The sequence below is a fragment of the Oncorhynchus mykiss genome, chromosome 30 (assembly GCF_013265735.2).
Source record: "Oncorhynchus mykiss isolate Arlee chromosome 30, USDA_OmykA_1.1, whole genome shotgun sequence".
Classification (NCBI taxonomy): Eukaryota; Metazoa; Chordata; class Actinopteri; order Salmoniformes; family Salmonidae; genus Oncorhynchus; species Oncorhynchus mykiss.
Window position 1 is genome coordinate 30,916,844 of NC_050570.1, and position 10,179 is coordinate 30,927,022.

General features: G+C 39.4%; 2 long non-coding RNA genes across 5 annotated transcripts; one reads left to right on the forward strand and one right to left on the reverse strand.

Annotated features, from left to right (window-relative positions):
• On the reverse strand, positions 1 to 6,042 carry LOC118945813. Of its 3 annotated transcripts, none has more exons than XR_005040966.1 (3): positions 6,014 to 6,042; positions 610 to 676; positions 1 to 361 (listed from the first exon to the last, which is right to left on the reverse strand). It is a non-coding gene; the product is annotated as an uncharacterized LOC118945813 (long non-coding RNA). The 3 variants fall into 3 exon arrangements; XR_005040967.1 differs by lacking the exon at positions 6,014 to 6,042 and adding an exon at positions 897 to 1,208; XR_005040968.1 differs by lacking the exon at positions 6,014 to 6,042 and adding an exon at positions 820 to 891.
• Positions 5,050 to 9,550, forward strand: LOC110521706. Of its 2 annotated transcripts, none has more exons than XR_005040965.1 (3): positions 5,050 to 5,646; positions 8,150 to 8,287; positions 8,382 to 9,550. It is a non-coding gene; the product is annotated as an uncharacterized LOC110521706 (long non-coding RNA). The 2 variants fall into 2 exon arrangements; XR_002473182.2 differs by lacking the exon at positions 5,050 to 5,646 and adding an exon at positions 6,036 to 6,131.
• Positions 9,551 to 10,179: the final 629 nt, after the last annotated feature.

The following is a 10,179-nucleotide window of genomic DNA, read 5'->3' on the forward strand; positions in this document are numbered from 1 at the left end:
AGGAGAGGTGAGTCTCAGCCGAGGTCCAAGCATTCTGATATGTTCTGTCCAGTTGTCCCTCAAACAGGCCTGTAGGTGCCATCACCCAGCCTATTGGCTGAGTGAGTGAACTGTGAGCATGGCAGAGAGAGAAAGAGAGATCATTGCATAACTGTTAAGCATTTTATTTTAAAAAATGGTATAATACTGTTCTAGAGTCTGATTGTCTCAGCATGGCAGGGTACTGCAGGGTTAGAGAGATATGCAAATTGCTGTCATCGGGCCAGGCTTTTTGCTTCTCATCAGGGTGTTGTAGGAGGAAGTAGTGTAGGACCATGAGAGTTTCTGGATAGGGCTGAGTGACTGGACTGTTGGAATAGTCCTGTGAATGAGAGAGAAGGAGAGTGTAGGGGGAATCCGTAATCAAGTCATATCAGACTGGATCTGTAAAATAGATTATCAGCCCCCTGAAAGGTGGCATGTATACATTCAGAAAAGAAGGTCAATTGTCCTAGCGATTCATGTAGTATCCTCACACATAGCCTTTTCTATATCTGCCTTTCTGTGAGCAGGCAAGGAGGTTTGTGAATTATACCCACACCAATAAAAAGGCTGATTTTAAAAACTTACTGCATTGGCTGATGTAACTGAATGAAGTTCATGATGATCTGTTCAGATGCCATACTGTGCTCTTCTCCTGCGGGCATATTATGAACCCACACACACACAATATCAGCATTGACTGTAGTTTAACTGGATATTGTTGTGTTTTATGTGCAAGAAATACATATGCAAAGGCCCAGACAGGTAACCATTTACATTAACTAATTATTAACCTACTCAGTTAATAAGCACCAACATCAGCCAGCAAGAAGATCTAGTGAAGTTAGCTGCAAAAAGCAATGTAGAAATATCACCTTTCTGCAGCAGGTACACCTCTGACTGGGCAGCTTCATCTTGTAGCAGGTTGAGGAACTAATTGACTTTCACTAGCTAGCATAACGATAGCCAGTAGCCAGGTAGGGCTGGCTAGCCAGCCTGCTAGCTAGTCGGTTAGCCAGCTTGCTAGCTAGTCAGTTAGCCGGCTAATGCTAGCTAGCCAGGTGGTGCAAGCCAACTTTGTTCAGTTGTTGTTGAGTTATACGTATTTATCTTAGCTAGTGTTCCAATTTGTATCATCCTGTCACACAAATGTCTAATCCAACATTGCAGTTTAACCCAGATTGTAACCAAACACCCATTATGCACAATCAATATTCTATTAGAGGGCATGTACTGTATGAACAAAATGGAAAACAAAATATGGGATATATTTTGGCGCTATTTGTTTTCTGTTAATCAATGCCCCATTTGCACACCATAAACGAGAAAACTTGTTGATTTCCGATTTTCATTCATAAAATTCTGAAAAGAAAACACAATACATGACCCATTTCCTGCTTTTCCACTGATTTGAATGGAATAACCAATGAACAGACGATACACAGACCTTTCCACCAGACACTGGAAGATGAATTCCCCTTTTAGCAGGACAATAACCTAAAACACAAGGCCAAATCTACACTGGAGTTGCTTACCAAGAAAAGAGAGAATGTTCCTGAGTGACAGAGTTACAGTTTTGACTTAAAATCTACTTCCAAATCTATGGCAAGACCTGAAAATGGTTCTCTAGCAATGATCAACAACCAATTGTACAGAGCCTGAAGAATTTAGAAAATAAAAAAATGGGCAAATGTTGCACAATCCAGATGCAGAAAGCTCAGAGCCTAACCCCAAAAAACTCACAGCTGTAATGGCTCCCAACAGTGATTCTACCTAATATTGCCTCTGGCGTGTGAATACTTATGTAAATTAAATATTTCTGTATTTAATTTTCAATAAGTGTGCAGAAAGGTCTAAAAACATGTTTTCACTTTGTCATTATTGCTTATTGTGTGTAGATGGGTGATACTTTTTTATACATGTTTAATTCAGGCTGTAACGCAACAAAATGTGAAATAGGTGAAGGGGTATCAATACTTTCTGAAGGCACTGTAAACCATTTTTCTCCACTTCCTGTCTGAATGACGTGCCCAAAGTAAACTACCTGTAGCTCAGGCCCTGAAGCCAGGATATGCATATAATTGGTACCATTAGAAAGAAAACACTTTGAAGTTTTTAGAAATGTTAACATATGTAGGAGAATATAACACAATAGATATGGTAGGAGAAAATCCAAAGAAAAACCAACCAGAATCTTTTTGTTGTTGTTGAGAGACCATCCTCTTAGAAATGCAAGAGAAATGTCATATTGAAAATTAGCTCCCTAGATGCAATTCCTATGGCTTCCACGGGGTGTCAGCAGTCTATGTTCAAGGTTTCAGGCATATAACTTCAAAAACGCATAAGAAATATCAGTTTTATTAGAGGGACACAGTCTTGGAAATTCGAGTTTGCGCGTGCCATGAAGACATTATGCACCTGCTAAAATCGGTTTCCTATTGAACATACTTCTTTCCAAAATAAATATTATAATTTGACGACATTTTAGGGTGTCTGAGAAGTAAATAGAAACGTATTTTGACTTGTTGAAACAAAGTTTTCTTTGAGGAGAGCTCTCATATCACATCTGACATTGTCGCCATCATCATGGCAAACCTTCAGTTGGACAAATATCAAATTCTTGTTGCTAGGCTACCAGTTACAGTGCTTATAGCTTGCGGATTGATCACACCTTTAAAAATTATACCTAGTGTCTGCAAGAATGATATGGATTTAATATTTGTCAAATTATTGTGCATGTCCTCAAAACTCAAATAAGCTTCAGGAATTGTTCTTATTTAGCATATCAATATCCTGATATGGACCTCAGTCAAGAGCATGTGCTGAGAAAATATGCCATGTGGGCCAACTGTCAGTATTTGTCATCATATAGAGAAAATAAGATGTACACATAAGCCTATCTCAGGATATCTAATGAGTCAATATCCGGCAATACCTTGTACGATATATTTTCACACTTTTTATTTAACATTTATTTAACTAGGCAAGTCAGTTCAGAACATATTCTTATTTACAATGACAGCCTAGGAGCAGTGGGTTAACTGCCTTGTTCAGGGGTAGAATGACAGATTTTTACCTTGTCAGCCATGTCAGGATTTGATCTAGCAACCTTTTGGTTACTGGCCCAATGCTCTAACCACTAGGCTACCTCAAACGGCCTGTTTAGCATGTTATTTTAGCATTAATACGTGTCATATATCAGTTTGCAAACCATGTAAAAACTAAAAAATTGTTAATAACGCTGCATACAAACTAGGTCTCTTTTTTGCTTTCTTGAGTAAGGCAGCTCCAAAATACAGGTGTTTCAGCCTAGATCAGTGCTTTCTGTGGTGGTGGTGCAGCCAGCGGAAATACAGAGCGTAGGGGTTGATAATGTTCTCTAGTTGTGCCGTGATTGGCTCAGTGTTCTGTCACTCATGGAGACACTACATCACTGCAGAATTATGGGGAGAGCTCGAAAATTCAAGCCCCTTGGGTGCTGCTATAAGCTACATAAGAAGTGCCCATTCAAGAAGGCTCAAGGTCATTGACCACAGATAGAATTACATCAAATCACGTTATATCTACAGTAGCTTTGATTGGACTGATCATGTCAACATCATACTTTCATAATCTTAGCTAGCAAGCTAGCAGTCATCATTATGACTGAAATTGACAATCTACCAGCAAATCCTTCTCAATCCTTGTCATGTGAAGAGAAATTAGATATAAAATGTATTGGTGCTTATCGGCAATTGGACATAAACATTACACAAGTCGGAAATTGCAAATTCAACGATGAGTGGTTTGGAAGGAATCAGTGGCTAACTGCAAGCATCTCGAAGCAATCACTATTTTGCATCCCCTGCCTGCTATTCAGTGGGGTGGGTCTGGGTTTAACGATTTAAAACGTGTCTGAAAGTGTCTCAAAAACATGACAATTGTGCATCACATATAGACAAAGCTGTTAAACACTGATTACTGGGGAAATCAAACGTTGTGGCTCAGCTAGACACTGCATATAGACGACCCATTGACCTTCACAACCAACAAACGGAGGAGAATAGGTACGTGTTTGCCAGAATTATAGTATGCATTAAATTCTTTGGCAATTGTGAGACAGCACTGTGGGGCCATGACGAGTTGACCGACTCCTTGAACCCAGGCGTTTTCTGGGGAATTTTTGAGACCATGCGTGAAGGAGATTACAGGCTACAACGGCATTATGACGACCAACCAATTTTTAAGGGTACATCAAGCACGATCCAAAATGAACTTTTGGGATTGTGTGTATGAACACTGCCCATTCCCAGCTTGACAAAAGGAACACACGTCACCGCAAAAGAAAATGTGAGAATGCTGTTCATTGACTACAGCTCAATGTTTAACAAAATAGTTCCCACGAAGCTCATCAATAAGCTCGGACTAAACACCTCCCTCTGCAGCTGGATCCTGGACTTCCTGAAGGGCCGCCACCAGGTGGTAAGAGTAGAAAACAACACGTCTGCCACGCTGATCCTCAACACTGGGGACCCTCAGGGGTGTGTACTTAGTCTCCTCCTGTACTCCATGTTCACCCACGACTGAGTGGCCAAACATGACTCAAATAAAATTAAATGCGCCGAAAACAACAGGTGTAGACCTTACAGTGAAATGCTTACTTACAAGCCCTTAACCAACAATGCAGTTGTCAGAAAATACCTAAAAAAGTAAGAGATAAACAAATAACTAAAGAGCAGCAGTAAATAACAATACTGGGGCTATATACAGGGGGTACCGGTTCAGAGTCAATGTGTCAATGTGCGAGGGTACCGGTGTCGAGGAAATTGAGGTAAATATGTAAAAGCAGGTTGTTTGGTCAGTTGATTGGGTTAATTGGTTTTGCAAAATGTTGATGCCATTTATTAATAATAGTATGCGATGTCCAACCCAAATGATAAGCTCATTTTACTCCATTGTTTGTAAACGATATAATTGTACCAAAATATTATCAGTTGCATAAATATTGGTTACTAAATGTCACATGAAATGAAAAATATTAAATATCAAATCTGAATGGAAACCCCTGTATTGATATGAATTGGAAATAATTAAATGAATGGTGAGTAACGCCACGCTGGATGTTTGAAATATGAGTAGGTATGATTAACTGGGTATGATTTTTCTACTCATTGATGTATACATTTGTATTACCTGTTCATTTCCCACTGTGATTGGCTCTATGCAAGAATATTGAGAAGCGGGCACTCTAGAGAGGGTGTGCTGAATTTGGAACTCCATTATCAACGACTCCTGAAGAAAGCTGGGAAATAATTGTGCCAAAATAGAAAGTTGCACTGTATCACATATAGAACCAACCTAGCGATATCAGTCATGACTTTGTGTCCTCATACACAAAGGACTGGCTGGAACCAAGTGTCCATATCCTACATGTAGTACATTCGTTTTTACAGAACAGACAATATAATGGTTAATTCCAGACTCTTCAGTGGGGTTGAAGAATATTGTACATGGGGCATTGATCTTGAAGTAGATCGCGCAACTATCCACTGACTACCAGACATCAGGGCTAGAGGCATATCACGCTCTGACGCTGCACTTCCTGAGGAAAAACACTGCCTTCTCCTACAAGGGAATGCATGCAAGGTTGGTAAAGCCATTTCAAAGTAAGATCATTTTCAACTACTGAAATGTTCATTATAACAGTCAAGTCTATCAAAGCCCTTTCCATTGTTTGTCTCTCAATTGTCACCAACCCATCAAATGTATCCTATGCTTATTTTGTATTAGAGGTCGACCGATTAATCGGAATGGCCGATTAATTAGGGCTGATTTCAAGTTTTCATAACAATCGGAAATCGGTATTTTTGGACACCGATTTGGCTGATAAAAAAAAATAATAATAATAATATTATTTATCATTTATTTAACTAGGCAAGTCAGTTAAGAACACATTCTTATTTTCAATGACGGCCTAGGAACGGTGGGTTAACTGCCTTGTTCAGGTTTTTACCTTGTCAGCTCAGGGATTCAATCTTGCAACCATACAGTTAGTCCAACGCTCTAACCACCTGATTACATTGCACTCCACGAGGAGACTGCCTGTTACGCGAATGCAGTAAGAAGCCAAGGTAAGATGCTAGCTAGCATTAAACTTATCTTATAAAAAACAATCAATCAATCCTAATCACTAGTTAACTACACATGGTTGATATTACTAGTTTGTCCTGCGTTGCATATAATCGATGCGGTGCGTATTCGCGAAAAAGGACTGTCTTGTGGACCTAACCATAAACATCAATGCCTTTCTTAAAATCAATACACAAGTATATATTTTTTAAACATGCATATTTAGTTAATATTGCCTGCTAACCTGGCTCGTTGCGAACTCTGTGAAGACTATTTCTTCCTAACAAAGACAGCCAACTTCGCCAAACGGGGGTTGATTTAACAAAAGCGCATTTGCGAAAAAAGCACAATCGTTGCACGACTGTACGTAACAATAAACATCAATGCCTTTCTTAAAATCAATACACAGAAGTATATATTTTTAAACCTGCATATTTTGCTAAAAGAAATCCAGGTGAGCAGGCAATATTAACCAGGTGAAATTGTGTCACTTCTCTTACGTTGCACGCAGAGTCAGTGTATATGCAACAGTTTGGGTCGCCTAATTTTATGTAATTATGACAACATTGAAGGTTGTGCAATGTAACAGGAATATTTAGACTTATGGATGCCACCCGTTAGATAAAATACGGAACTGTTCCGTATTTCACTGAAAGAATAAACGTCTTGTTTTCGAGATGATAGTTTCCGGATTCAACCATATTAATGACCCAAGGCTCATATTTCTGTGTGTTAGTATGTTATAATTAAGTCTATGATTTGATAGAGCAGTCTGACTGAGCGATGGTAGGCACCAGCAGGCTCGTAAGCATTCATTCAAACAGCACTTTTGTGCGTTTTGCCAGCAGCTCGTCGCTGTGCTTCAAGCATTGAGCTGTTTATGACTTCAAGCCTATCAACTCCCGAGATTAGGCTGGTGTAACCGATGTGAAATGGCTAGCTAGTTAGCGGGGTGCGCGCCAATAGAGTTTCAAACGTCACTCATTCTGAGACTTGGAGTGGTTGTTCCCCTTGCTCTGCAAAGGCCGCGGCTTTTGTGGAGCGATGGGTAACGTTGCTTCGAGGGTGGCTGTTGCCGATGTGTTCCTGGTTCGGGCCCAGGTAGGGGCGAGGAGAGGGACGGAAGCTATACTGTTACACTGGCAATACTAAAGTGCCTATAAGAACATCCAATAGTACAAGGTATATGAAATACAAATCGTACAGAGAGAAATTGTCCTATAATTCCTACAATAACTTGTCACGTTCTGACCTTAGTTCCTTTTTTATGTCTTTATTTTAGTTGGTCAGGGTGTGAGTTGGGGTGGGCATTCTATGTTGTTTTTCTATGCTTTGTTCTGTTGTTATATTTCTATGTGTTTGGCCTAGTATGGTTCGCAATCAGAGGCAGGTGTCAGTCGTTGTCTCTGATTGGGAGCCATATTTAGGTAGCCAGGTTCTATTGTGTTTTGTGGGTGGTTGTATCATGTGTTAGTGTTTTCACCATACGGGACTGGTTCGGTTGTTTGTATTTTTGATCAGTTGATTTATTAAATATATCATTATGGAGACTTACCATGCTGCACATTGGTCTGATCCTTGCTACTCCTCCTCTGAAGGAGAGGAATTCCGTTACATAACTACAACCTAAAACTTCTTGCCTTGGAATATTGAAGACTCCTGTTAAAAGGAACCACCAGCTTTCATATGTTCTCATGTTCTGAGCAAGGAACTTAAACGTTAGCTTTTTTTACATGGCACATATTGCACTTTTACTTTCTTCTCCAACACTTTGTTTTTGCATTATTTAAACCAAATTGAAGATGTTTCATTTTATTTGAGGCTAAATTGATTTTGATGTATTATATTAAGTTAAAATAAGTGTTCATTCAGTATTGTTGTAATTGTCATTATTACAAATATATATTTTAATGGGCCAATTTAATCGGTATTGTCTTTTTTGGTCCTCCAATAATCGGTATCGGCATTGAAAAATCATAATCGGTCGATCTCTATTTTGTATCCTTTCATTTTATTTTAGATCATACCTTGCATTACAATGAGAACAGTGGATTGACGCAGGCAGTGAGAAAAGACAGCCTGCTCAGGTACTCCCTCTCCTTCCCAAATGCCAAGAAGGGTGGCTACACAATTCAGCCAGTGAAGACCAAAACCTACGGTAAGATTGCTTTATATCCTATCAAGTATTTTTTTTTTTATTATTGAAGTCTACCAATATTGCTGAAATTCCTGTTTATTATGTGTCTTTACAGACTATGTTGCCAAAATAGTCAAAGCTGTGGTTTTGGCCCCCTGGAGGAGGAGTCAGACCCCAGGATCCTGGAATCACCTTCACCACTCTGTAGCCAGTTTTAGCGTCCCATGAAGGACCAGGCAGTGAGGGAGTAAATATGTTGTTTTAAGGCTGCTCGCACACCATGAGCACCTGTCTTCACACATTTTAAATTACATTCGAGTCATTTAGCAGATGTAGTTCTCCAGACCGACTTACAGTAGTGAGTGCTAAGATTGTTTTCTTACTTTTTCATACTGGAATTTCGAGTCTTTGGCTGAAATGTAGCAGTTTACACTAATCGTACAGTGGTGCAGTGATTTCTTTATTGATTCGTCTGGCTTTGTGGAAGGTTCTGGATTTGTGGAGTGATGAGATGCCTTGGCACTTGACACTGCAGACCTTGCTCGAAATGTTGACTGTTTTGTGAATTGTTGGTGTTCGTTATTGACAGTGAACCATACCAGTTACAGCGTCCTGTCCTCGCCCCTTCTACTTGTGCTGCCTGTGTGACTGAGCCCCTTTTTCATCAGGGAGTACCTCCACGTGTGGGGAATGCTGATTGGTAATATGGTGTAGTGGAAATTCACCACTAAGGACTATATCTCAATGTAAATGAATTCATCTTTATTATCACGGCCGGAGAGGTTCACAAACTCATTCCAATCTTATTAATGAAAACACTGAAAAGGGTGTTCCCTCTCAGTCCTTTTATTCTGCTATACAATCAAGTCATATAAGCATGATATACATTATTCATTATTAGCATTGGTTCCTGCATGTGACTGAACATTGTTATGGGCGTACTGCCAATTGGTCTGAGGTCACATTCACCTACACGAACCAAGGAGATGCTGTTTGCAATTCAATGCTAGCTTTTCAGACAACATTTTCCCTCACAATGGCTTGCTATTTTGCTACTGAGAATACACATCTGCTAGAGTAGATCTGTACCTGCCATTATTTTTATTTATTTTTTACAGAGTTGTTCTCCCTCTGCTCATGTTTACTACCCATTACTGAGCTGCGATAATTGAATAAAAGGAGCACTTTTATTCTGTAACAGGACAGTGGGCTCCTTGAGCCTTCTCACACCAATCGCTGCACGTCTGCTGCTGCGCCAAGCTTTCAGTGGAACTTGTTCATCCATAAAAAATAAAACAAAAATAACAATTATTGTATTTCTAAATGTTAGATAATATACAATAATAAAAATATCAATATTATGGGTACTGTGACCACTAAGTGAAATGTGACAGACTATGACTAAAGTGATGCACCAGTATTGGTATAACACATAATATATATATATATATATATTTTTTTTTTTCAAAACTTAATAAAAAGGTAAAAACGTTATTGTATTTTTATACTTGAATCCCATATAGGGCATGTTATCCTAATTTGGGAACCTACTTCTTATCCCATTGACTGCACACACTGGAATTGGCACATGGTCGTACCACCCCAGATAGCCCCAATTCCAGCTGATGAACTGCCTGAAGGCAACTGTCTGAACTTTATAAAAAGGGAAAAGTGTACTACTATTGGTAGGGGGAGTGGTGTAACATTATTTGATTTCATTATTGCATTAGATTCGTGAAGATTCTATTTAAAAATTAACTTGTGGTGAGTATGGAATGTCAGGTTCTTTGGTGTAGTCCTGCCGGTATGTATTGTAGGCTGTGTGCAGCACATTGACATCCAGACAGACCGTGGGGAAGCTAGAATATTGCAATACACCTGCTGCACGAGCACCTACAAGTTATTTTTACATG